Here is a 25,964-nt window from a genome sequence, read left to right as displayed (position 1 = left end):
ATGAGGACATGGGTTCGATCCTGGCCTCGCTCAGTGGATTAAGGATCCAGCATTGCTGTGAGCTGTGGTGTAGGTCACCGATGCAGCTCAAATGCGGTGCTGCTGTGGCTGTGACAGCTCCGATTCGACCCCTAGCCCAGGAACTGCCATGTGCAGCATGTGAGGCCCTAAAAAAGCAAGGAAGAAAAAAAGTCTTGGTCTTCCCACTACACGGGGTGACCACCCATTCCAATTTGCTTAGAACTATTTCTACTTTTAGCCCAAAAGGTCCCACGTCCTGGGAAACCCCTCAATCCCCAGCAAATTGGGATAGCTGACGACCCCACCACTGTCCTGTGCTGCTGCTTTTTCCTGTTGATGCTAATTCAACTTTAAGTCATAAGTTCTTCCTCTGCCTCCTCCAGGAAGACTTCCAAGACCACCCCACCCCGAGAGAAACATATTTTCTCTCTCCTGCCACATTCTTGGACCTGCCTCCAGCCTGAAAAATCACCTATGCTGAAACGGCTAGTCTATTATTAGTCTCTCTTGCTAGAGGATGAATTTCTGAAGGTTGGAACCAAGGCCCAGTTATGTCTGTGGCCTCAGGGCGTGACAAGGAGTAGGGGCTCAATTCAATTCATGCTCCTGTGCTAGATGGGCAGATCGGACAAGGGCTGTTGTGTGGTAACCAGGAGGCCAGAATCTCCTGAGAAAAGTGCAGAAATAATTCTGCAGTTAAAAAATTCCAGAAGGGGGAATTCCCGTCGTGGCTGAGCAGTTAATGAACCTAACCAGCATCCATGAGGACGCGGGTTCCATCCCTGGCCTCGCTCAGTGGGTTAAGAATCTGGCATTGCCGTGAGCTGTGGTGTAAGTCACAAACGAGGCTCCGATCATGCGTTGCTGTGACTCTGGCGTAGGCCAGCGGCTACAGCTCCGATTTGACCCCAAGCCTGGGAACCTCCATGTGCCGCCATGCAGACCTAAAGACACAAAAAGACAAAAAAAAAAAAAAAGAAAAAAGAAAAGAAAAGAAAATTCAAGAATGTGGCTCAGCTGGTTAAGAACACAACTAGTATCCATGAGGATACTAGTTCAATCCCTGGCCTTACTCAGTGGGTTAAGGATCTGGCATTGCCACAAGCTTCAGCATAAGTCACAGGTATGGCTCAGATCTGGCATTGCTGTGGCTGTGCCATAGGCCAGCAGCTGCAGCTCTGATTCAATCCCTAGCCTGGGAACCTCCACATGCCATGCATGTGGCTCTAAAAAGAAGGAAAAAAAAAATTCCAGAATGGGTCCTGTCTGGAGTTCCCTAGTCAACAAGCATAACCAAACCTGCTCGTCCTGCTTGGCACTCACGGGCCCTATCAGGTCTGCAGGTACAAATCTGACTGAAACTCCTCAGCTGCTGGTTTGTAAGCCTACTGGTATGTTCAATGCCCTCCTTGCAAATCTGTGAGAATATAAGGTTGTGGGATGCGTTTACACAACTGCCCTGGAAGAAGAGAAAGAAGGGAGGGAAATATGCAGAATTTATAACTTTCCAAGTGGTTTTTGTTGTTGTTTCATTTTGTTTTTTGAGTTGCAGGTGCAGCATGTGGAAGTTCCCAAGCTAGGGGTTGAATTGAAGCTGCAGCTGCCAGCCTACATCGAGCCACAGCAACGCCAGATCTGAGTTGCGTCTGTGACCCACACCGCAGCTCATAACAACACTGGATCCTTAACCCACTGAGCAAGGCCAAGGATTGAACCTGCGTCCTCATGGGTACTAGGTGGGTTCCTTTTCGCTGAACCACACCAGGAACTCCCCAAGCGGTCTTGGCTCTGAAGTCACAGAAGTGATGGTGCTTGGCCTCAGCACCCCCAGGAGGGAACTGCTTCTCCTCTCCACACCTACACATAAGCTGTTCCACCCACACTTGCCCTCTGAGACAACCTATTGCCCGGAGAGAAGCAGAAGGAAGGTGGCTTTGCTCTAGCCTGGACACCTGCGCCTGGTGAGCCGGGAGATATGAAATGGGAAGTGACAGAAGAAGAGAGGCCCCATTGCTCGGCGTAAGAAAGAGTTCAGATTCAGGCTGGTTCTGATTTATCCAAACAGATCCCACCGCTCTGACGTGCAGCTTTTGGAATCAAAAGCACCTGACACATGTCAAAACACCAGCATCACTGCCCACTGGCGGCACGTGACACCTCCCCTGGGCAGAAGGGACCGATACTCGATTCAGCCCATGCCTTCTCCTAGGCTGAAGCTTCTGCCCCACCATGAAAACGCTCTTCCCATGGCGACTCTCCGGACAGGTTTAAGGAAGTCACAGTGAATCATCGTGGTTTTTGCTGTTGGGAGAAAGAAAGTTCAGGGATGAGAAGAGACAATGGAAGAGGGAAAAACTGGTGCCCAGAAAAGTCAGGAGTGAAGCCTACAGCTTACTGGGCCCATAGTCGACAACCATCAGAAGGGGAGTAGGTTTCATCTTTCTCAAGACACGTGGCATTTAAGAGTCACCAAGGTTCATTGCTCCTGTTGAACTTAGCACCCGACTCTGCGGGTAGGATGGGTCAGGATTATTAGTCTCACCCTGTAGATGGCAACTTCGAGGAGCAGAAAGGTTAAGCAGCCGACCACGCCCACAGCTGGTAAGAAACAGAGCTCACACTTGAACCTAGTTCTGTCTTATCCAGATTTTACTTCTTCAGCCAACATTCTTGTAGCCCTTCCTGCAGTCCAGGCACTTTCCTCCTGTTCTCTCATTTAAGCCATCTCATGGCCCTGGCCTCCCCAACTCTGCTCCCCTGATCTCCTTCCTGCACTGCCCAACTGTCCTGACAGGTATCTTGTGACAAGTGAGCGTTACCTAATGTACTGCACAGCCCCCCTGAGAAGCAGGTGGAGGTCAGAGAGACCTTGTGTATCCCAAGTGGGTTTTTTCACCCACTTGAGCAAGTATGGATTCTGAACACCCTCTGTGTGCCGGGCCCAGAGCCAGGGACCGTGGATCTCAAGTCCTAGCCCAACCCCCACCGCCACAACCTTGGCCAGTTCACGCCCACGTGCCATCTGAATCCCAGCAACCCAGCCAGCTGAGCTGGAACTTTCCGGGAGGGAAATGTGGGAACGCTCAGGCTGCTGGGAGAGCCAGGGGCGGGGGGATGGGGGGGGTGTTCTGAGGTCAAACACAAGATAGGCTCAAAGGAGTGCATCCAGTGCCACGGTTGGCAGAAAATTTAAGTACCCGTTAGCCAAGGCAGTGTTTTGGGCATTTGTGATGGCATTTCTTGTTCACACCACAAGATGTAAACATCCATTGGGCAGAAAGGATAGGCTGTCACCAATTTGGAAGAGTGTCTTTTCACTGGCTCCTACTGCATTTTAAAACTTTCAAAAATACGTTATGACTTTCAGTTCCTTCAAAAGAGTTTAAAGCAGACAGGCCCATAGACAAGACAGTGGTGTCTCCTCTGAAAGCCGGAGCAAGGGAACTTCTACAGGGAATCTTGGCCACCTGTGTGGACTGAACTCGCTTACTGCCAGGATCCTGCCAATCCCCATCCTTCCTTTAAAGGCTTCCTTGGAAGAGCCAACACCAAGCCAGGCACTGGGATAGCAGAGCCTGTGAGTGCTACCTGGCTGGGAGCAGCCAATCCTTGGCAGGTGCAGGGTCCACTCTCAGTTGGAGGGGAGCTGATCCCAGGACCCTGCTCACCATGGAACAGTGCTGAGCAAGCCTCATGATCTCCCCAGGTTCCTTGGTTCAAAGAAATGCAATCTCCCTTGCTCCAGGGGAACTCTCTGCGCAAAGAGGAGAAGAGTTCGGTCATGGGTTTGGGAAGCTTGCCAGGCTTTATTTCTTCCCCACATAGCCGTCTCCCCCAGGGAAGCCCCGATAGAGTAGCTGGATCTTTCAAGAGGACTCGCAGGGAGTTCCCTGTGGTGCAGCAGGTTAAGGATCCGGCCTTGTCACTGCTGTGGCTTGGGTTACTGCTGTGGCATGGGCTGGATCCCTGGCCCTGGAGTTCCACAAGCCATGGGTGTAGCCAAAAATAAATAAATAAATAAGAAAAAAAAAAAAAAAAAAGAACTCTCTGGTTGTCCAGAGTCTGGGGAATGCTCTGGCCTTGTGGTTTCTCCAGCTGCTGGAGATGGGGATTTAATGATTACTCCTCCCAGCAGCCAGGACCTGGGGGATGATGAGTGCACTCCAGCCTTAGAGGGCTCAATGCTGAAGATAAACATCACACAGAGAAAACACTCATCCGCAAATACACAATCACCCACATCCATGGCAGGCATTTGCCTGGCTTGGGTATTACCCTCAGTCTTGGGAAGGACTCCAGAGCCTCCCATGTCCTGGCATCATCAGAGGAAGGGCAGAAGGTGAGTTTGGTTGGCCCCTCCCTCCTGGGTGGCTGGACAGCGGGTTTCTGGAAGTGGAGGACCACACCCTCTCGGGAAGAAGCAGTGGGAACATTGGGGATGGGGGGGGTGCTCCAGGGCGGGGCACCCTCTGGCTCCAGGGGGTCAGGGAAAGCTGCTGTCTGTGCAAATCAGGGACTCCAACGTGCTGCCTGCCAGGACTCTGATGTGATTTCTGAGGCAATCAGAGAGGCCCCGAGAGATGCCACCACACCCACCTGCCTCGGTGATGGTGACGGCAACGAGACTTCTCCAGGGAGAGCTGAGGCTCCTTGCCCCCAGGGAAGAAGAGCCCAGCCACACACTGTTCTTCCTAAAGCAGAGTAAGTGGCTTGTGAAAGCAGATCTTATTCATTAGAAAGACGCAAACTCCAGAATATTGTCAGAGAGGACCAGAAACATACACAAAAGAAAAGTTCAGACAACCCCTTTATCTATGCAATGTCCAGGGTGACCTAGAAGTAGGGGCTGGAACAGCTCAAAGGGGGGCAGAATGGGTCTGCGTCCCAGGAACAGTCTCGAATTTTGTAGGAAGGCACAGAGAAGCAGTGAAAGCTAGCTCGAAATGAGAGAAGGTAGGACGGTAGAATTTAAAGGATTTCCTGAAAGCACTAATGCCTCCTTCCACTGGCTGCCTACTTATTCATGAAATGCCACCATGAGCAGTACCTTTCTTGGAGATGTACCAAGACTGAGCTCCAAAACCCAACAACACTAGCCCAAGTTGGCGCGCAGCGGTGTTATCCCCAAACTCCCAGACCCCAGGACCAGGGCATCAAGATAAAAGCCAATAATATTTATACGTTTAGTATCCCACTGCCGCATTTTCTTTAACACATCATGTTTTCTTGGTGTATAAGGGACTTCAAAACCATTTCTTAGAGCTTGAGAGAGGCAGCGGCTGCAGTGGAGCTCACAGAAGACGGAAGAGACGGGGCTCTGACCAGCTGTGCCACAGTGAGGCTAGACAACATCTGGACTACTCCTCTCCACCAAATCTGCTCCTGTCAAAGCCACCCAACTATGACTTCAGTCTTCATTTTCCTTGCTGTTGCTGTGAGATGTGTCACAGTTGGCTGATTATTTCTTCTTGAAAACCCCTGTTATGAGCTAAATTGGGTGCCCCTTCCCAAATGCTTATGTTGAAATCCTAAACTCCAGTATCTCAGAATGTGCCTTTCTTCAGAAATGGGGTCACTGCCAATGTCATAAGTTAGGATGAGGTCATCCTGGAATGGACGATAATCCAATCTAATCCAACATGACTGGTGTCCCTAGGAAAACGGGAAATTCAGAGATAGGCATCCACCCAAGGAGAAGGACCCGTGAAGATGAAGGCAGAGTTCCAGGGGATGCTCCTACAAGCCAAGGAACGCCCGAGCTGGCCAGGACGTAGGCGAGAGATGTGGATCACTCAGTGCAGCCAAGCGGGTTAAGAACCCGATTCGTATCCACGAGGCTGTGGGTTTGATCCCTGGCCTTGCTCAGTGGGTTAAGGACCTGGCATTGCTGTGAGCTGTGGCGTAGGTCACAGACATGGCTTGAAGCTGGCATTGCTGTGGCTGTGGCGTAGGCTAACAGCTATAGCTCCGATTCGACCCCTAGCCCGGGAACGTCCATATGCTGCAGGTGCAGCCCTAAAAAGAGAAAAAAGCAAAAGAAAAACAGAGGCTACCAACACCTTGATCTCGGACTTCTGACCTTCAGAACTGGGAGACCACGGTCTGCTATTGTTTCAGCCGCCCAGCGTGTCGTGCCCTGTTCTGGCAGCCAGCAAACTAACACACAGCCCGTTCTCAACATGCTCTCCTGGTCTTCCTGCCTCATAAACCCTCCTTAGGATCCTTAGCTGGCCCCTTTCATTTCTAACTTCTCCGTACGCGAACATCTTGAGCTCAGCACCTCACCCCTTTATTTTCGCCCCCATACTCTGCCTGTGTGATTTTCAATAGTCCCGGGGAGCTACAGAAACCACATAGCAACCAATATTCAATCTACCTCTCCTAGATTCACAGATCCAGTGGCCTCTTACAAGGGCATGTGAGTGTCCAGCCGCCACCTCAGACACAGGAATTCTAAAACCCGCCCCCTGGGAGATGAGTGGCCACATGGGCCCCAGGGTCTCAGGAGGAAGGCGCACGTCGCAGGCCAAGTCCTAGAATAAGTGAAGCTGCACCCTGGGAGGAGAGTTGCATGCTCTCCTGGTGTCGATCCAACAGGATCAGAGCCCCAGCAGGCCCTGGGTATGTGGGGCACAGCCCACAAGACAGATGCTGTGCCTGCCTTTTTGGAGCCCATATTCCAGGCATCCCCCCAAATATTCCCACTCCTCCATGGGACACATCATACAGGATGGCTGGCAGAAAAGCTCTTGGAATTAGCAACATATCAGACAAACGCTGTCACATAAAGAACAGCAGCCCTTACTTTCATGTTTCAAAAGTAATTAACCAGGACCTAACCACCCAGCAGACAAGGGCGGACAAAGCATTACCAATGTGTATGTGTGATGTGGGGAGTGGTGGCCAGACTGTAGAACAGAGGGTCTGTTTACTGGGCAGACTGAACCGTGCTCATTACCAGATCCACGGTTTGTATGTGTGTAGACAGTCTTCCAAAGTACATTTGTATTTGCCCAAAGTCAGATCAGAATTCAAACTTTGCACAGTGGACCCAGAAACAACTTGATGTACTGTCGTGTTTTTTCAAAAAATATATAAACAAGCCAGCAGACAATACTCAATAACAAAGAAAGTCAGCATTTTCAAGCTGGCACTAACATGAGCAAAGTATATATGTTAAATTCTTTTCCCGCCATGAAGGTAGAGCCCCTTCTCGGTCAGCCTTCATCCCAGTTTAGGGAGCAACCTCAGACCCATATCAAGCTTATATCCCAGCTGCAGCTTTGCCCGTGCATGTGCGTCAGTTTTTCCATCCCTGTGAATGTTACACGAACATCCTTTGGTGTCTCAGACCCGGTGAACCTAGATCCACCATCACGTGAACCCAGCTTGGCCCAGTGTCTCTGCCACTGGGCATGGCATCACTAGAAGAGCATGTCCCCTCGGCCCTCAGGGCCACCCAGGGCTCTGAGATGCTCCAGGACCAAGGCTTCAGGCAAACCCAGGTTGCCGAAGGAGTGAGAGATTATGAGCAGATGGTTAAGCCTAACGTGACTGATGAAGGGCCTCTAGAACCCCCGAGACTTGGCCAGCAATGCTCCCTCTAAGCTCCAGGTCACTGGTGAGGTGCCCTGTAGCTGGGATTCAAGGGCAAGAGTGGCCCAGAAGCCCAGTGGGGCTGCACACAATAAGGTATGTCCCGTGGCCAGGGCGAGAGCAGCCTCTCCGGCAGCAGGCACATTCCTGGGACGAGGGCAGTGCCAGGTCTTCCTCTTCACCCTCCCGGGCCCTCCCTCTCCAGTGTCTACCTCTGTGCAGATCCCCTGCTCCAGGAACCACACAAAGGACCGCCTGCAGAAGAGCAGCCGTCCCCTCAGAGTCACCGACTCACAGGCTCCACTGCACTGAGTCCAGCTCCCTCTGGAAAACTGGAGGACTTTCCAGCCGCGGTACGCCCAGCAATCAGAGCTCGCCTTCCCTATAAGGCCGCTGTGTGCACCGGTGACCAGGGAGCCTGTCACCCAGAAAATTCAAGGGCCCCCTGGCTTGGAGCTCACTTGGGGCCTGCTTGGAACCAGTTCCAGGGGAAATGATGACACATGAGTCCCCAGCAGGCACACTCGAGATGCACGAATCAGGGCCAGATGGATTAAATTACCCTTGAAATGTGAGCAAGATTGCAGTCCAGGCCAGGAGGGAGGGCACAGGCATTCATGGTGACAGGGCCTGGGTCTGTGATGCTGGGCACAGCCTGGGAGGGAACATCTGCATGTGGTGACAAAGCTCCCAGCTGTGCCAGGTTTGGGGAGTCAGCTTGGGGCTTTGGGCTGGAAAGGCAGAAGTATGATTACCAGGGAGGTAGTGCCTGCAACAGGGATCAGAGCACCTGAAAGGCACCAGGCCGTAGTCTCCACTCCAGGTGAGGTGGGCAGGTGAGTCCAGGCACCTGGTGCAGAACCCTTAGCCAAAAGGCGGCCGCACGTGCAGGAAAGGAGGCAATGACAAGGGGTGGCCAGAGGTGGAGGCCAATGACAGAAGATCCCGGCTCTAAGCTGTTGGTCCTCCGTCCCCGCCCTCGCTGTCCACACTTGCATTTGCACCCCCGCCCTGCCCTGTTTAACTCACACTTCGGTGCCTGCGCCACCAGACCCTGGAACATGGCAAACGTGAAGCAGAGCTGGTATTCAGGAAGAGGATGCTGAGTGAAGGAATAAATGAGACCGAGAACCAAGGGCCACATCTCAGGGCTGAGGCCTGGAGCATTTCAAACTGGAGAGCAAGTTTTCAGAGGCCACCCCACCCCCAGTCCCTGGTGGTGATTCCAGGGCTAACTCACCCCCTCCAGCCTCTGTCTCTCTGTCAGCGCTTGACAGACACAGGGAGCCAGAGGCTGAAGCAGCACAGCCCCCGTTGGCCAGGCAGGTGGGCTGGAGCCCTGAGCTCCTGGTAAGAAGGTCGCCCATGAGAACATGTCCCTCTGTGCTCCCTCCCTGGGTGACGTCCTTCCTGGTAGCTTGCAATGCCAGATTTTGAGAGTTGATGGCCTGCAAATACCTATCCTTTGCCTGGTCTTCTTTGCCGAAATCCAGACCCAATACCCAGCTGCCTCCTTGGATGTCTGGAAGTCTAATCTCAAAGGCAGCATGCCCCTGCCCAGCCAACCACACCCGTGCTCCCGAAGCTTTTCCCTTCTCAGTAAACAGCAACACCACTGTTCTAGCTGCCAAGCCCTGAGGATTATTCTTATGTGTCAACTTGACTGGGCCATAGTGCCTGGTCATAGGAGCAAACATTATTCTGGATGTTTCTGTGAAAGTGTGTTTTGGATAAGCGTAACATTTAAATCAGTGGACCTTGAGGAAAGCAGATTACCCTCCCTAATGTGGGTGGGCCTCATCCAATCAGTTGAAGGCCTGAATAGCAAAAGGACAGACCTGCCCCAAGCAAGAGAAAATTCTGCCGGCAGACGACCTTGAGACTTGAACTGTGATATCAGCTTTTCCCTGGGCCTTCAGCCTGATGGTCTACCAGCAGATTTTAGACTCGCCAGCCTCCATGATCCTGTAAGCCAATTCCATCACGTCTTATTGGTTCCGTTTCACGAAACCCTAATATAGAAGCCAAAAGTCCTGATGTCAGCCTTGACCCCTCTCTCCCGCACCCAGGATCTAATCCAACAACAAACGGTAACAGCTCAGTCCTTCAATTGTGTCCAGATGGATGGCTTTCCACTGCTCACCACCGTGGAGTGAGCTTCATTGCTGTTCACCAGCATCTCCCACCTGGATTACCACAATTACTATCTGGGTTTCCTGGTTCTGCCAAAGGGATTTTTTTTAAACCCAAGGCATATTGTGTCACCCCTCTGCTCAGAAGCCTCCATTTCATTCATCCAAAGCTAACCTCCTCAGAGCCCTTGAAAGCCTGCCCTCCATCCCACCTGCCTCTGAACGCACCTCCCGCTCCCTTCTAGTTACATCCACTTCCTTGCTGTTCCTTCAACATGCCCGGAACATCCCACCTTAAGGCCCTGTGCACCTGCTCTTCTCTCTGCCTGGGACCCTCTTTCCTCAGAGACTCTGTGGCTCACACACTCTCTCTCTTTAGATCTTTACTCAAATGCCAGCTTCTCAGTGAGGCCATCTCCGGCCATCCCATGTAAAACTGAACCCTTTAAACACAGCAACCCTCCCCAACCCCCACCTTATTTTATTTTCCATCAGAGTTCATATCAATATTTAATAGATGTACACATTGCCTATATATCCTATCATTCCCCCCACTAAAACCCCAGACCCCAAGGAGAACTGGAAGCTTCGACTCTGTTGCTTAGCTCTCTACCCTCAGGGCCTAAGCAGTACCTGGCAGAAACCAGACATTCCAGAGACATTTGTTGAACAAGGGTGACAAGTGGACAAATGGACCAGCTACATCTCACCGTGTATGAGGTGGGGTCTCTGCTTCTGCTCCTCAGACCAGCATTGTCCCTTTCCAAACCCGTGCGGGCCACATCCATCTTCCTCCCAAGCCACAGAGGAAGGGCGAATCCCAGGCTGGACTGAGCCTTCCTTTCTGAGTTTCGTGCTTGGCCTTGAGCCCAACCAAAGTTCCGAGTGTCACGCGCACTAATAATTCACATCTTGGAAAAAACTAGGCCTCCTTCCTCATCTCTGGGACATTCTGAACACTCAGCTGTCAGCAGTGAACACTGCAGGGTCTTGATCGGGGTTTTAAAAACCAAGCGATGATGACAATATGTGCTCATCACAACCACCTCTCCCCACCCCACGGCCACTCCCCAGGCCCTGCATGAGCAGTGGTTGCATGGTTGCGTTGCAAGGCCCTCTAACCCCCAACTCCCAGGAGACCAGGTCTTCTCTCAACATGCCTTCTACATGGGGAAAAAGAATCACAAGCTTTTCTAAAGCTGGGGGCAAGATCATTTTTAAATTATCTTCTTTTCTGTGGCAGGAGACACAGAGATGCCCCGAGGCTGAAGAAAACAGCCGGGACCTGGAAGAAACACCAGAGACAGAATTTTAATTAATTTTAAACCCAAGTCCAAATCGTTCCATTGTATTCTGTGCTGCTAATTAACTTGTTCTGTGCTTCCCCTGTTGCCATGATAACCCGTCAACAAACAAGTACTATGGGAGGGAGGAATTGGATGGGTTCAGGGCACAGGCTGGGCCTTCAGGCCAAGGAGAGCTGGTCCCCCTGCCCAGCCAGCCTGTCCATCACACCTGCGCCTGCTCTGTGAGCCCCTGAGCCATGGACTCAGCAGCTTCCTGCCTGGATTCTGGATACAGTGTCTTTGTCCACTTTCACACCTCCTCCCTCCACCACTCCCCCCCCACACACACTGGCCCTGGGACTGTGCACTGAATCTGCTCTCCACCTGGCCTGTCCCGGCCTCAGACCTTCACTGAGTCTCAGTTCCAACAGCCCATCCTCAGACAGGCCTCCTGGATCATATTCCACCACTGGACCGTCTCTCCTGATTACCTCCTACCTTCTAGGTTGCCATCTTCACGCTCTGAAATGACCTTGCTTATTTGTTTGTTTACGTATCGTCAATCCCCTCCAGTGTTTCAGTGAACCAAGACTCTTCTGTTTAACCCAGAACAATACCCAACCCCAGGATGCAATTTTATTGCATGTGTGGATTATAGATGGCACACAAGAGAATGAAGGCCCCAGGAACAGGACTCTGGCCTGTGAGCAGCACACAAGGCACAGAACCACGGTTGCAGCTGCACCACAAGTCGGGGGAGGGCTCTGTGCGCCCCGCCCACAGCCTGCCCCTTCCAGCCCCAAATCATATGTTTGCTTGGGGGCTTGTAGAATGACTTCCCACATCGGAACCACCTAATCCAGTCACCAGGCACGTGTAACTAGGAAGCACTTGAATTACGGCTGCTGTGATTGAGGAGCTGGTCTCCTAACGTTATTTTAATTAATTCAAAATTAAAAATTTGGCGTTCCCGTCGTGGCTCAGTGGTTAACCAATCCGACCAGGAACCATGAGGTTGCAGATTTGACCCCTGGCCTTGCTCAGTGGGTTTTTGTTTGTTTTTTTGTTTGTTTTTTGTCTTTTTGCCTTTTCTAGGGCCACTCCTGCGGCATATGGAGGTTCCCAGGCTAGGGGTCTAATCAGAGCTGTAGCCACCGGCCTATGCCAGAGCCACAGCAATGTGGGATCCAAGCCGAGTCTGCAACCCACACCACAGCTCATGGCAATGCCAGATCCTTAACCCACTGAGAAATGCCAGGATCAAACCCGAAACGTCATGGTTCCTAGTCAGATTTGTTTCCACTGTGCCACGACAGGAACTCCTAGAAAACTTTTAATTATATTTGGAAGGACTAGGGTATGTGAATCTACTTTTTCAACACTCCGTTTTATGAACTCTAAATACAGATCAAATATCGCCAAGAAAAATTTTGCATCCGAGTTGAAAAGGGCTCTCAGTGTAAAACACACACAGGATTTCAAAGACTGAGTACAAAAAAAGAATGTGAAATATCTTTTTAATGTTTTTGTATGGGTTACATGTCGCCATGATAATATTTTAGACATACTGGATTAAATAAAATATATTATTAAAATAGTTTTCACCGGTTTCTTTTTACTTTTTAATAGGGCTACTAGAAAATTTTAAATTACATTTGTGGCTCCCATTATATTTCTATTGGACAGGGCTGCTGTCCAATAGAACTGAACGTGTGACTTAAAAATAGGCTCAGTTTGAGATTTAGCAGGAGCAAAACTACTGAATTACTGGAGAGAAGAGCCTTTCATTGAACCATTTTGTTCCTGAGATAGTGGGGAGAAAGCCAGGGATGCAAAGGACACTGGGACAGCCTGGGCTCAACCGCCACACCATGGATGCAACCTACAGCGGTGACCTGGCCAGAAGATTCAAGTTCAAAACTGAAAGTGCCTTGGGATCAATCAAGCATCTGTCCCACTCTCACAGTCAGACTGTTTCATTTCTTCTTCTAAAAAGAAATACTCTTCCCAACTGCAATATGACATGTATTTTTTATTTTGGTTAAAAGGAACACTCAGATTACTCTAGCTCTATTAAGGTAGGCTCTCATGAGTAGCCAAGAGTTCTGCAGAGGAAGTCTGACCATCTTACCAAAAGCACCGTCTAAAGTCAGTGGGAAAGAAAGCCAGCCTTTCAAGCCAGAGCCCGGCCCTTAGTGGGGAGACCTGGTAACACCTCCTCTGACGCCAACTGATGAGTGACTGGCTCGAGTCCTGTGGGACGTGAATGAAAGAAGCCACTAACCCCTAAGAAACATTTGATATTTTTATTAGGCGAAAAGAAAACTGAATTTAAAAAAGAAAGAAAGAAGGAAAGCCAAATGACTGTACAAACTTGTTACATCTCTTATTTCTATGAAGCTCCTACCGTATCGTGAAGCCCTGAAAATAATAACTAGCCATCAGAAGAAAAAGCAAACCAAACCTGAAAATTCTTAAGGAAAGGACTAGAAAAGAGGTTCGAGAGGAAAGAAGAGCCCAGTAACTGGGAAAACCTTTATGGCATCTCTCAGACCATAAATTTTGCTGTGGAAAAACCCCAGAAAAGCAAATCATAGCCCCTTGTTTTGAGATGTTGATGTTTTGAAATGAGTTAAGCCTCATACAGCAGGGAAAGTGTTAACAGACTTCAATGGGTCCACTATGAGCCTGTCTCTGTGGGATGAATGAACTGGGGTTCACCTGCAGTTTGGATCTCCCCACTTCTGCCTCCTCACCACCAGCACCCCACCCCCAAAAAAGCAATGGGTGAAAGCTCTCCTTCAGCCTGGGGACGTTTGCCTTCCAGATAACAATAGGCCTGGGCACCCACAAAAATGTGGGGTGTTCACCAGGGTAGTGGGAGCCCTTCTTGTAGGAGAGATCCTGGGGAAGGCACCTGGCCCGTGTCGGGGTGAAGAGAGAGCCCCCAACACAGAAGACTAGGCAGGAAGTTAGGAGAATGAGGCCACTCTCGCTGGGACCTGGTGGCATCTGAGCTTAGCCCTGCTCTTTGCAGATTAACATCTGTGTTGGCAAAATAATGGCTTCCCGAAGATGCCCATGTCCTAATTCCTAGATGCTGCTCCTATGTTACATTGTGGGGCAATGGGGAATTAAAGCAGCAGGTAGATTAACCAGCTGACCTTAAAAGAGGGAGAGTAGCCTGAATTATCAGGTGGGTCCAATGTGATTCACAAGCATCCTTAAACATGAAAGAGGGAGGCAGAAGGGTCAGTGTCAGAGTGATGCTGCGTGAGAAAGTCTCACTTGGCCACTGCCAGAATGGAGGGAGAAGGGGCCGTGAGCCCAGGAAGCTGGGCAGCCTCTACAACCTGGAAAAGGCAAGGCAAGAGCAGATCCCCTGGAGCGTCCCCAAGTGACACAGCCCTGTCAACACTTTGATTTTAGCCAGCGAACCCAATGTGGACTTCTGCTCACCATGATTGTAAGATAACAAAATCTGTGTTATTTTCAACCAGGAAGTTGGTGGTAACTTGTCAGAGCAGCAACAGGAAACTAATACATCCTTCCCCCAAAGACATTCACAGATGCCCACCTTCCTCCTAGAGCACACTGTGGAAGACTGGAGGAGCTTCTCTGCCCGAAGCAAAACCTGTCAGAGGTTTGGGTCAATGCTGAATATATTTCTTTTTGAGAGATTCTCCTCTCCCACCCTCTGGAGTCTTACTTCTGGAAGCCAGTAACCCAGGCACCTGCCTGGTCCCAGCCCTAACCATTCAGCCTTGACGTCCCCGCCTCTTCCTCGGCCTCTCGTTTCCAACTTACCTCCCACCTGGGAAACCGAGAGAAAGCGAAACATCACGATCAAAGCAGAAAAGCCCGTCACTTCCGTTTGGTCCACTGCATGGAGTAGGGCAGGAGCCAGGCTCTTCCAACGAGTCCTTGAGAACACTCGTTCCCCTCCTTGGTTCTGCAGATGAGGCTGTAAGGCCCAGAAACGGCAGGAACTGCCTCAAGATCACACAGCCCACGAATGGCAAGCCTGGGTTAGAACCCATGGCCCCTGACTCTCAGACCAGGGCTTACACTGACCTCTCCTCTGTTTTTTGTTGGTGTGGAGGGGGGTTGTTTTTGTTTTTGTTTGTTCGTTTGTTTGGTTTTTGGCTGCCCTGCAGCATATGGAGTTCCCAGATCAGGGATCAGATCTGAGCTGCCGTTGCAACCTATGCCACAGCTGAGGCCTGATTCCTTTTTTTTTTTTTTTTTTTTTTTTTTGTCTTTTTGCTATTTCTTTGGGCCGCTCCCGCAGCATATGGAGGTTCCCAGGCTAGGGGTCGAATCGGAGCTGTAGCCACTGGCCTACACCAGAGCCACAGCAACTTGGGATCCGAGCCACGTCTGCAAACCTACACCACAGCTCACGGCAACGCCGGATCGTTAACCCACTGAGCAAGGGCAGGGACCGAACCCGCAACCTCATGGTTCCTAGTCGGATTCGTTAACCACTGTGCCGCGACAGGAACTCCCTGAGGCCTGATCCTTAACCCACTGTGTGAGGCCAGGATCAAACCTGCGTCCCAGCTCCAGAGACAGTGCAGATCCCGTTGCACCACAGTGGGAACGCCACACATTGACCTGTTCTGTTGTGTTTTTTTTTCTTTTATTAAAGTACAATTGATTTATAGTTTTGTGCCAATTTCTGCTGCACAGCATAGTGACCTAGACATACATTATCTACATTTTTTTTTTTTTTTTTTGCTTTTTAGGGCCACACCCTTGGCATATGGAGGTTTCCAGGCAAGGGGTCTAATCAGAGCTGCAGCCACTGGCCTATGCCAGAGCCACAGCAACGCGGGATCCAAGCTGAGTCTGCAAACTACACCACAGCGCACGGCAACACCGGATCCTTAACCCACTGAGCGAGGGCAGGGATCGAACCCACAACCTCATGGTTCCTAGTTGGATCTGTTTCCGCTGAGTCACGATGGGAACTCCTATCTACATTCTTTTTCTCATACTACCTTCCATCTAAGTGATCTTCAAATCAAAGATTTCTGGAAACTTCTGAGCCCCACAACACCAGGGAGCAGCTCACAAGGCTAATGTTCCCCTTGCCTCTCCCAGCCCCTCCTTCACCCACGCACACTCCCCCCAGGCCTCCCTCTGCTGCTGCCCGCTGGTTCTCAGTCCCTCCCCACAGGGGCCTGAAGCAGAGTGGGCTTAAGCCGGGCCGAACAAAGGGCTTAGGGCACATTAGCTCCTAGCAAGAAAGAGCTGTTGTAACCACAGCCGTCGGGAGAGCTCAGTTTCCGGCCTCCTGTCTCCCACCTTGCAGCTGGTCCAGCAGAGGCTTTAAGCCCTCGGCACCCGGGTGCCCTGATGCCCTTCAGGATGCTGGCCAGGGCCAAGCACGCCCTGCTCACTTCCTTCCGTGGAGCTCCGCCACCTCCCAGCAGCAGTCAGTTTCCTTTAAACATCATCATATCATCAGGGGCCTCAGGAGGCCCATCCTATCTTGTGGCAAAGAGAAGATTCCAGTCTGCAGCCTCAGCTCAGGAGCAAAGCTCATTCTTTTCCAAAACTAAGCCCGCCTTAGGGTCAGGGGGCAGTTATCCGCTAAAGCCACGCAAACCCGCCCGAGACAGCACTGCTTCCTCCATCTCCAGCTGGCTCTCCAGCCTTCCCCCAGCCTCAAGCCTGTGGCTTTTGTGTCCGCAAGCTGCATATTTGACCTCGGCCACCATTGCCCTGTGTTCCTGAGACAGAAGTATTCGAGCTATTTGCATCTGGCCTTGCCTTTGCCTCGCTCCCCACCAAGGCCGCTCTCCCTTCCTCTTAATTCTGCAGTAACCGACAGCAGTGCTAACCGAAATTGGGGTGGCTACTTGCCTCTAAAAGGCCATAATTAGCCCCAGGGGAACAACAAATTCTTGCAGAGCTCCCCCTTGCCCATGGCTGTGCTGGAAGCAGGCTGCCTCTCCAAGCCCAGCACTGCGGGTCCAATCTGGAACGCATGTGTTTCCCTTCCCTCATTCACTCCATCAAACACAGGGCAGGCCGAGGGGGCGGGGAGGCCGCGAGACTCCTCTGAAAGTCTCCCTTAGCCTGAGTGCCCTCGTTATAAAGAGATGTTGTGTTCACAGGTAACCGACAGCCCCTGTGCATCTGGGAACACTTTGAGTGATTGCTGCGGAGAGAAGAAATTTGGGTCATAACTAATGACCAACATCCCCTTTTAATCAAATGAAGCCGTCATAATGGGTCTATCCTCCAGGGGAACGAGCCCCTTTCACCTCCTGGAGGTCTGCGGTAGCATTAACCTCTTCGAGGAAAATTCTTGCCCGGATGGGAGGGAAGAGGGGCAGCTGTCAGCTGTCGGAGACTGAGCGCCTACTGTGTCCGGCCCCTGCGCTGAGCAGACTCCCAGGGGTTCTCGCCTTTCTCCCTGGGTCTGTATCCATCCGTGCTCTCGGCCTTGAATCAGCTGGAGGGCTTATCCAAACCCAGGGTGCTGGCCCTGCCCCCGATTCTAGATTCAGGATGTTGGGGGTGGTGCCTGAGTATCTGCCCCTCAGACAAGTTCCCACACGATGCTGGGACGGCCAGCTCAGGGACCACACAGTGACAGCCAGTGTCAGACAATAAAAAATACCTCTATTTTTATCTTCCATGCCAAACATCCTTTACAAATATTGTGGCGTTTGATCCTCCCAGAAACCCTATGGCGTATGCGCTGTCCCCACTTCACAGGAGAAGAAACTGAGGTTCAAAGAAAGGCGCGCACTTGCCTGAGACCCTATGATCACACAGCTGGTGGGAAAGAGCTGTGAGTTAAACCAAGGTCCGCCTGATGGCAAGCCACAGAGGCAAGAGGGGTTCAAAGTGCCAGAAGGTTCAGAGGGGCAAGCTCATCTCTTCCGGGCACTGGGCACACTGGGCCTTGCACGCCCTTACCATGTAGACGGAACGTGGGTGCCTTCTGCCCACATCTGAGCCTGGCCTGCCTTACCAGCTGCATGTGGAATACTGACCGACGCAGCCCTGAATCCTCCAGGAAACACCTGCCCAGAGACAGGCCCCCTCCCCGTCCTCCCTGCTCAGATGCCCGTCTTCTCCCGCCCTTACCTTGTTCACACCAGAGCACCCCACCCCTCCCCAGCTCCTCCCAGTGCTGCTTCTCCTCCTTATCTGGATCAAAAGGGGACTCCTCCAACAGGACCCCCAGGACTCACCCAGCACTCAACCCCAGGGTCTGTCCCGGGCAAATGGCCTTGGGCTCTCCATCGCGGCCAAGCTCAGAGCTGCTTGCTCAAGCAGGAACTCACTGGTGGTTTCTTTCTTGTTTTGTTTGTTTTTTTAATGAAGGTGCAGTATATGGAAGTTCCTAGGCTAGTAATCAAGTGGGTCGAATTGGAGCTGCAGCTGCCAGGCTATGCCACTGCCACAGCAATGCCAGTTCCGAGCTGCATCTTTGACCTCAGCTTGCCCCAGACCCTTAACTCACAGATCGAGGCCAGAGATCGAACCCACATCCTCATGGTTTCTAGTCAGGCTCATTACCCCTGAGCCACAACAGGAACTCCCCAGTTCCCCAGTCTTGATGCTTCTCCCCAGTGTGAATTTATGAGAGCCTGCTAAGAGAAGGTGTTACAGCAGAGGAGAAGGAAGGAAAATTAAAAGAGCATCACACAGAGCTCTGCTATGCCCCAGCCATTGTTCTAAGTGCTTAAGGTATAAAAACTCAACAGCCCTGTGAGGTAGGCAAGCCGTTATTATCTCTGTTTACAGGGAGAACTGAGGCACAGAAAGATTAAGCAACCTGCCCAGTGTCACACAGCTAGTATGTGACAGAGCCCAGAATCTGGCTCCAGAGCCCGTGCTTGCAACCATACCATCTTGGCAGAAGGAAAGAATGGGAAAGAATGAGGAATTCCCTGACCTTTGCCTGCCAAGAGGTCCTAGCCTAGCCGGGGGCGGGGGGTGAGAAGAGTCGGGGTCATTGCGGCTGTGGATGTTGCGGTTGTGGATGTTGTGGTTGTGACTGGAGCAGTAGGTGGTAGAGCATCCTCAGCATCAATACTGAAATCATTATAAAAACAACAGCAACAGTAAAAGAGCCGCCATTTGCGCAGTGCCTCTAGCAAGGGGGGAAAACAGGCTAGCTTGGTGGGTGGGACTGCAAATCCTAGAGCCAGGCTGGGTTCGGATTCGGCTCCCGGTAGATGAGGTTGGAAGGGCTCACGGGGCTGCTCAGGAAGGACCCCTGATTGGCCAGTTATACTTTCTTCTGGAAGCAGTAGGGACTCTGAGGGCCCCGACTGCCCTCCGAGAAAGAGAGAAGAGCATCTTTAATCAGCTCTCTTGACACAAGGCCTGAGTGGCACTGGCTTAGCCTCTGTGGGCCTGGCCAAGATGTGACAGGCTCCTGGGCACTGCCCCTGGAAGCCCAACGGCCTTCCTTCCACACAACTGTTCATCCACTCAGGAACTTGGGCTGAGTGTTTCTCAATCCATCCAGCGCTGAGCACTGTGGGAGATGAGTCATGAGTCCCACCTTCCAGGAGCTAGAAGCCTACGAGCAGAGGCATGGCAAGGCCTCAGGTAACAATGGTTTGAAAGTAGGCATTTAGTGTGAATAAGCAGTGAGGTCCGTGTGTACATACAGCACAGAGAACTATATCCAATCTCTAGGAGAGAATGCGATGCAAGATAGTATGAGAAAAAGAATGTGTATATATGTATGACTGGGTCACTGGGCTGTAGGGCAGAAATGGGCACAGCACTGTAAATCAACTACTTTAATAATACAATAAAAAATATTTTTCAGAAAGAAAGTAGTTAGTGCCAGAAGGTGGGAAAGAAACATTCTGAGTGCACCTGCCAGATGTTTTGCTAATGGTTCTCATCTAAATTATCTCATGAACACATGAGCGGCAGGTATGTATGTTTCCATTGTATAGCTGAGACAACTGAGAATCAGAGAGGTTAAGAAAGTCACCTGAGGGTGCACAGCAAGGTTCAAACTCAGGGCTATGTAACTTCCCAGTACCCTGGTTGCCTCTCTGTAACGTCAGCATAAAATTAGGAATGAGGAAGGGAAATACATGGGGCTAAGATAATTAGAGAAGGCTTTGCAAAAGGGATGAGACTTGCTCTGGACAAGGAAGTGAGCTGGATGATAACGGGTGGAGATGAGAGGATGGTGGGGGAGAAATGCTAGGAAATGCAACAGCAGAGGCAGAGAAGAGGGGGCTGGGAAGCACCCGGTGTGTTGGGGGGACAATTAGAAGGAGCCTGAAGCTGCAAGAGACTCCCTCCCAACAGATGGGGTTGCAAGGGCTCCGTGGGCTGATCAGGAAGGTCTGCCTGCTTTGGCTAACTGTACTTTCTTCTGGATGCAATGCGGAGCCACTGAATTCTTTTGAGCAAACTACATGTACGCAGTAGTCCTTAGGAAAATCCCATTGGCCAGGCTGCTCTGGCTGGGTTGGTGAGCAAAGACAAAGAAATGTCACTTAAGGAGGCTGCTACGGTCATTCCGAAGGTACAGATTTGTTCAACAAATTTCAAAGTTATGGCCAGACAATGGTTTTGATGCGCTTTTTTTTAATCTACATTTCGTTAAAGTATGATTTTCCAGCTCTCAGGAAAAGTGATCCATGTTAACCTCCAACTATGACACTATTCTGCAGGCACCAACACATCTTACTTCTACCCAAACTGCAATAAAACAGAGTTCTTGGTTCAGGAAGGCAGGGCAAGGCGTGACTTCTGAACCAGCCTTCTGCTTAGCAATGCAGCTTTCCGCTCAAGAAACCCACGGTCCTCCTTCCCTGAGAATGCCCCCCTAAGTGTCTCAAGATGTCCAAGGAACATCAAAGGAAAGGAGAGTTATTCTTTGGATGTACCATAGGATACAAATCCTGATATCCCACTGCTGGAAACCAAAAGCCAGGACAGCTCCCGCGGTGCCCATAAAAATTATGGACTCGGAAGATTAACTGGCTCCAGTGCTACAACGCTTTAGCCAGCCGTAACCTGGCATTTTACACTGAAGGCGGGCGGGGGGGAAGATGCCTTCATTCATAGTGCTTGCCAAATTTCCCATGAGTCTTCAGGAAGGGCTCCCTTTGGTCTTCCTCCACTCAGAGCCCCGCGCTAAACACTGTTGCCTCCACTTTGAAATAAAGCCAACCTGAGGTGTCCAGAGAAGGTTCCCCTTGGAAAAGGAAAAACCTGCTTTCTGCCAAAACATTTCCCTCTGTTACTTCCATGCCACACGCCAGGCTGAGGGCACAGGCTGGCCCTCCTAACTTCTCAGCACACTTCCCGTCAGTTCATCTGGTCCCCACACGGTCCCTGTGATGATCGGGGTTGCTGTTTCTTGTTTGTTTCTTCCTTTGTTTCTGGTTGTGTCCACGCCATGCGGAAGTTCCTGGACCAGGGACTGAACCCAAACCACAGCAGTGATAATGCCAGATCCTTAACCCCTTGAGCCCACCAGGGAACTCCACGGGACTATTTTACTGCCGTGGTATCAGAGCCTCGGGATGGCCGCCATTGAGATGTTGCTAGAAACGACTAGAGAAAAAGGATTCCTGGCACAAGCTGGAAGGAGAACAAACAACCCTGGCCTCAGCTGATGAGCTGAATATATACTTTTTAAAAAAAAAGGAAAGTGAAAAAGAAAATCATGGACATGGAGAACAGACCTGTGGTTGCCAAGCGGGGAGGGGAGGGAGTGGGATGGACAGGGAGTTTGAGGTTAACAGATGCAAAACTATTGCCTTTGGAATTGATAAGCAATGAGATCCTGCTGTATAGCACTGGGAACTACCTCGAGTCACTAGTGATGGAGCATGATAATATGAGAAAAAAGAATCCATACATGTACGTGTAACTGGGTCACCTTGCTGTACAGTAGAAAACTGACAGCACACTGTAAACCAGCTACAATGGAAAAAATAAAAATCATTATAAAATAAAAGAAAGGAAGCCAAGTAATACAGAATCTCCTTTCACGTGAACCACTTTTTTCCAATTGTTCGGATTCTAGAAGTGCTGCCTTGAGACCCTAAGCCTTCCCACCTGCTATGCGCACACACACTTAAATGCCCGCCCCTTTCAGTAGGACACAGTTCGATGATGGCGCCACCTCTTACACTGTGGATGCCAGCGCTGCTGGAAGGAAGGGGGAACAAGGCAATAGTTGCCCTGAACCCAGCAGCCCGCTGTGGCACCGTTCCTCCAGTGCCTCCCTTTAATCCCACTCCCCTCCCCACTCTTCCTCCGTGTCTGTGGCACCCTGAACGCCTCCCCCTTGGAGTTACGCATGGAGCTTTAGGCCACTCCACTGCCCTCATTGCCTGCATCACTCCCAATAGCATTCTGTAGTTGGGCCACTCTGAGCTCAGGGGCGGGGACTGTCTTATCCGTCTTTATATCTCTGATGAGAGGACACGAGATACTGTTCCCTGTGCTTCCTAAATAAATGGATGCATGTGTGGATGGATGGATGGTGGGGGGGGCGGGGTCGGTGAATGGAGAGGTGGATGGGAGGACAGATCAATGCATCAATCCAGGGGTGAATGAATTACTCCCCACAGCAGCCTGGAAGCCCGGTGGTCAGAGTTAACCCCTATAGTGCTCATTCATGGCCACGTATTCCGTCCGAATCCAAAGCCCGTCACCGGATGCCACCACAACCTCATTACCTTGTCATGGCAGCAGCTCAAGGAGGGGGACAGCTGGGGCTGCCTCTGACACACCAGCCTGGAACAGGTCCCACTGTGTTCTCGAAAGCAAATGAGGTCTGCTGTTCGGGGGTGACAGTCCCCTCAGGGGTCTTCCTGTGAGACGTGGGACCTTGTCCACCCTTACCGCATCGGGATCCCGAACTGAGTTTCTCAGGGAAGTCAGTGCTCACCTCAACTGTGGACACCAAGCAGGGGTCCTTAACCGGGCCTGCCCCCGCCCAAGCCTGCCTTCACCGCAGAGCCTCCCAGAATAAGAGAATTTGATTTGGGAGGCAGTGTATTGTTCCCAAGTCTAGGATGGAATCCTGAAACAGAGCTGCCCTCAGGAGGTGGTCCATGACCCCAGTGATGGATGGGAAGCTGGAAGCCACCCCTCCCAATTCTCCGTTAAGGGACGGCACAGCCACCTTCCCACTGGCTCAACCTGCATCTCCGTGAACCTCTCGAGATCACTAGAGCGATGCGTAACAATGCCGAAGACACAACACCCCGTCTGGGCCTCCCCAAACCCAAGAGTTATCAAACTAAAGAATAGCAGTGTCAGAGTTCCCATCGTGGCTCAGAGGTTAACAAACCCGACTAGTATCCATGAGGACGCAGGTTCGATCCCCAGCCTTGCTCAGTGGGTTAAGGATCTGACAGTGCCATGAGCTACGGTATAGGTGGCAGACACGGCTCAGATCTGACATTGCTGTGGCTGTGACATAGGCTGGCAGCTGTAGCTCCGATTTGACCCCTAGCCTGGGAACCTCCACATGCTGCGGGTGTGGCCCCCCCAAAAAAAAGAAAGAACAGCAGTTTCGTGAGGATCTCACCACATTTGTCAGTATCACCCAATCCGCACTCCCGTTGCACAGAGGGCAGACCGAGGCCCTGAGACCCCTAAGTCTCCTGCCTCCCAGCCCTGGCTGACGGCTGAGCTAGACAGGGTTCACGGCGCGGGGATCGCCAGTGGGGCTGCGGCTAAAAGGCTGAGAATTTCAGAAGGCCACCGTTAGCCAGCCCAGGCTTCCTGCTGAGGCCACTGAGTGGAGGAAATAATAATGGAGATTGAAAGGCATTCTGTATTTGACCTTCTGCAACCCCATCATTTTTCAGTAGAACCCGATAGGGATCAGTCACATCTGCTCTCAATAGCAAATGTAAAAAATGACCTGCAGCTTTAAGGTCTGAAAAACATAAACTTGTGTTAAAAGACTGACCAAAAAAATATTCATGCACTCATAGCATGACGTCATCCAAGTGCACACACACTGCAATAACAATCGCCCATCAGGGCCCAGGCCCTGGACCTGAGCGCTCCCCTCCTGGGAACTGTAAGCGGCTCCAGTCCCCCTGCTCGTCAGCCATGGGGCCGGTCACATAGCAGGCCTGTGTAATCAGGGCTGGGCTGCGAGGCTCCACTTGGGCCTGAGCTACAGCGGGTATCACCTTACCCCGTGCCCCACTTCAAACGCTCACGTGAGCTGCGGGAAAGCTGATGGGAAGCACATTCTCGAAAGCCCAGAACAGGCTCAGCTCTGCCAAGCACCTGGAGAAGAGCCTGAGCTGGCCGGAGGTCAAGGGGTCTTTAGAAGTCAGGAAGCTCCCCATCAGCCACGTGGGCGAGGCCCCCCGGGCCACTGCTCAGGGTGCAGGAGCCAATCAGATTGCTCCTGTGGTGGCCCTGAGGTACCACTGCCCCGTGGAAGTAGTGATGCTACCTGCATCCCCACACAATCCTGCCTCCCCCGTCTCCATCATCCGGACTCTGGAAAGCTCCTGACTGATGGAAACTTGGGAAATGTAGGGGATGCCAGAGAGCCCACTAGATCAATGATCTTCATCCCACACTTACCCAAGACACTCCGCTGAGCCAGGTGGCCTGTGCCTGGGGCCCAGGAAATGCGCCAGGACCTCGGCCTTCAGGAGCACATAGCCCAGATAAGGAAGCCAGACTCGCCCAGACCACACACGTTCAGGGCTTAAGAGGATGACCTAGGACCTGAGGCGGGAGGAGGGAGGTCAACAAAGGAAAGAAAACTCACAAACACCAGACTCCACCAAAGCCCTGATGAGGTCAGTTTGCTAAGCTAGACGGCACGTGACTGCTTGCCTCAATTCTAAACGCTCGCCCACAGGGACCAGTGGCGGTGTGTTCTCACTCATTTCCCTCCAGCTGGAGACAAAAGAAGCCAGCCGTCACCTAGCACCTCCTGTGTGTCACGTGTGCAGGCTGGGCACATGCGCATCCATCTCCTCAGGCTCCTGACAGCCCATGCAGTGAGCTCAGGGAAGGGGTGCCTTGGAAGGTTCATGGGGAAGCTTGGGGGGGGTACTTTTGTTTCTGCTCCATCTGGAAGAGCTATCTTGTGCTTCCCCCAGAGGAGCAGAGCTTGGCCAGACCCTGATAAGCAGGAGAGCAAATTTTGCACTACCTACTGGTCCAGCCAGTGGAGTTTGTTTGGTTCGTTGGTTGGTTGGTTTTCTTTTTAGGGCCGCATCCTCAGCATATGGAAGTTTCCAGGCTGGAATCAAATCGGAGCTGCAGCTGCTGGCCACAGCCACAGCCACAGCAACTCGGGATCCGAGCCCCATCTGTGACCTATGCCACATCTTGTGACAACGCTAGATCCTCAACTCACTGAATGAGCCCAGGCATCGAACCTGTATCCTCATGGATACTAGTCAGGTTCTTTACCCGCAGAGCCACAACAGGAACTCCCAGCCAGTGCAGTTTGGTGGCACAACTGGCTGGACTCAGAATGACCTGTTGGCCTGGGAATGCCTCTGTCGGAGCAGAACTTCAGAAGCCTGGTGCTTCCCATACCTGTGGTATATGGTTTGATCTGTCGGTTCATTAAATACAGGGATGCTAAGACAATTTGAAATGCAGTCTGTGTTCTCAAGTGGCTCCTAAGTTATTAGAAGAAGAGAAATGAGTAGACAAAAACAAGTGTCCTAGTATATGAGTACCAGAGACTCGACGCTACACAGAAAAGGCTGTGAACACAAAGGGCTGCAGGATGCGTTTGACCTGGAAGCAACAAAAACTTTGGGGGGGGGGGCCTTGAACTGTCCACAAGCTCCTGTGAGGTGCTAAGTGCCTGGATAATGGGGCTGAATAAGGCGCAGTCTCTGCCCTCAGGCCCCCTCTCACCGAGGAGACAACACTGGCTCATCCGAGAAAAGGAAAAGAGCCGCTGGGGATA

At 51.5% G+C, this 25,964-nt stretch overlaps 1 long non-coding RNA gene across 4 annotated transcripts in view; it reads right to left on the bottom strand.

Moving 5' to 3' along the window:
- Window positions 1-25,964, bottom strand: part of LOC146404939 (uncharacterized) — a 125,022-nt gene that overhangs the window by 61,880 nt on the left and 37,178 nt on the right. The window contains exon 3 of one of the 4 annotated variants that reach the window (XR_014842532.1): window positions 14,843-14,999. The exons of the other annotated variants lie outside the window; for them this stretch is intronic. This is a non-coding gene — a long non-coding RNA (uncharacterized LOC146404939). Of the gene's footprint in view, window positions 1-14,842; window positions 15,000-25,964 lie in introns of those variants that run through there. 4 annotated transcript variants of the gene reach the window in all.

Source organism: Sus scrofa, chromosome 3, assembly GCF_054392235.1.
Source record: "Sus scrofa isolate SSC_HxYL_T2T_F1_AM1 chromosome 3, Sscrofa_HxYL_maternal_Yorkshire_Landrace_v2.0, whole genome shotgun sequence".
Lineage (NCBI taxonomy): Eukaryota > Metazoa > Chordata > Mammalia > Artiodactyla > Suidae > Sus > Sus scrofa.
This window is presented reverse-complemented; position numbering and strand designations above follow the sequence as displayed.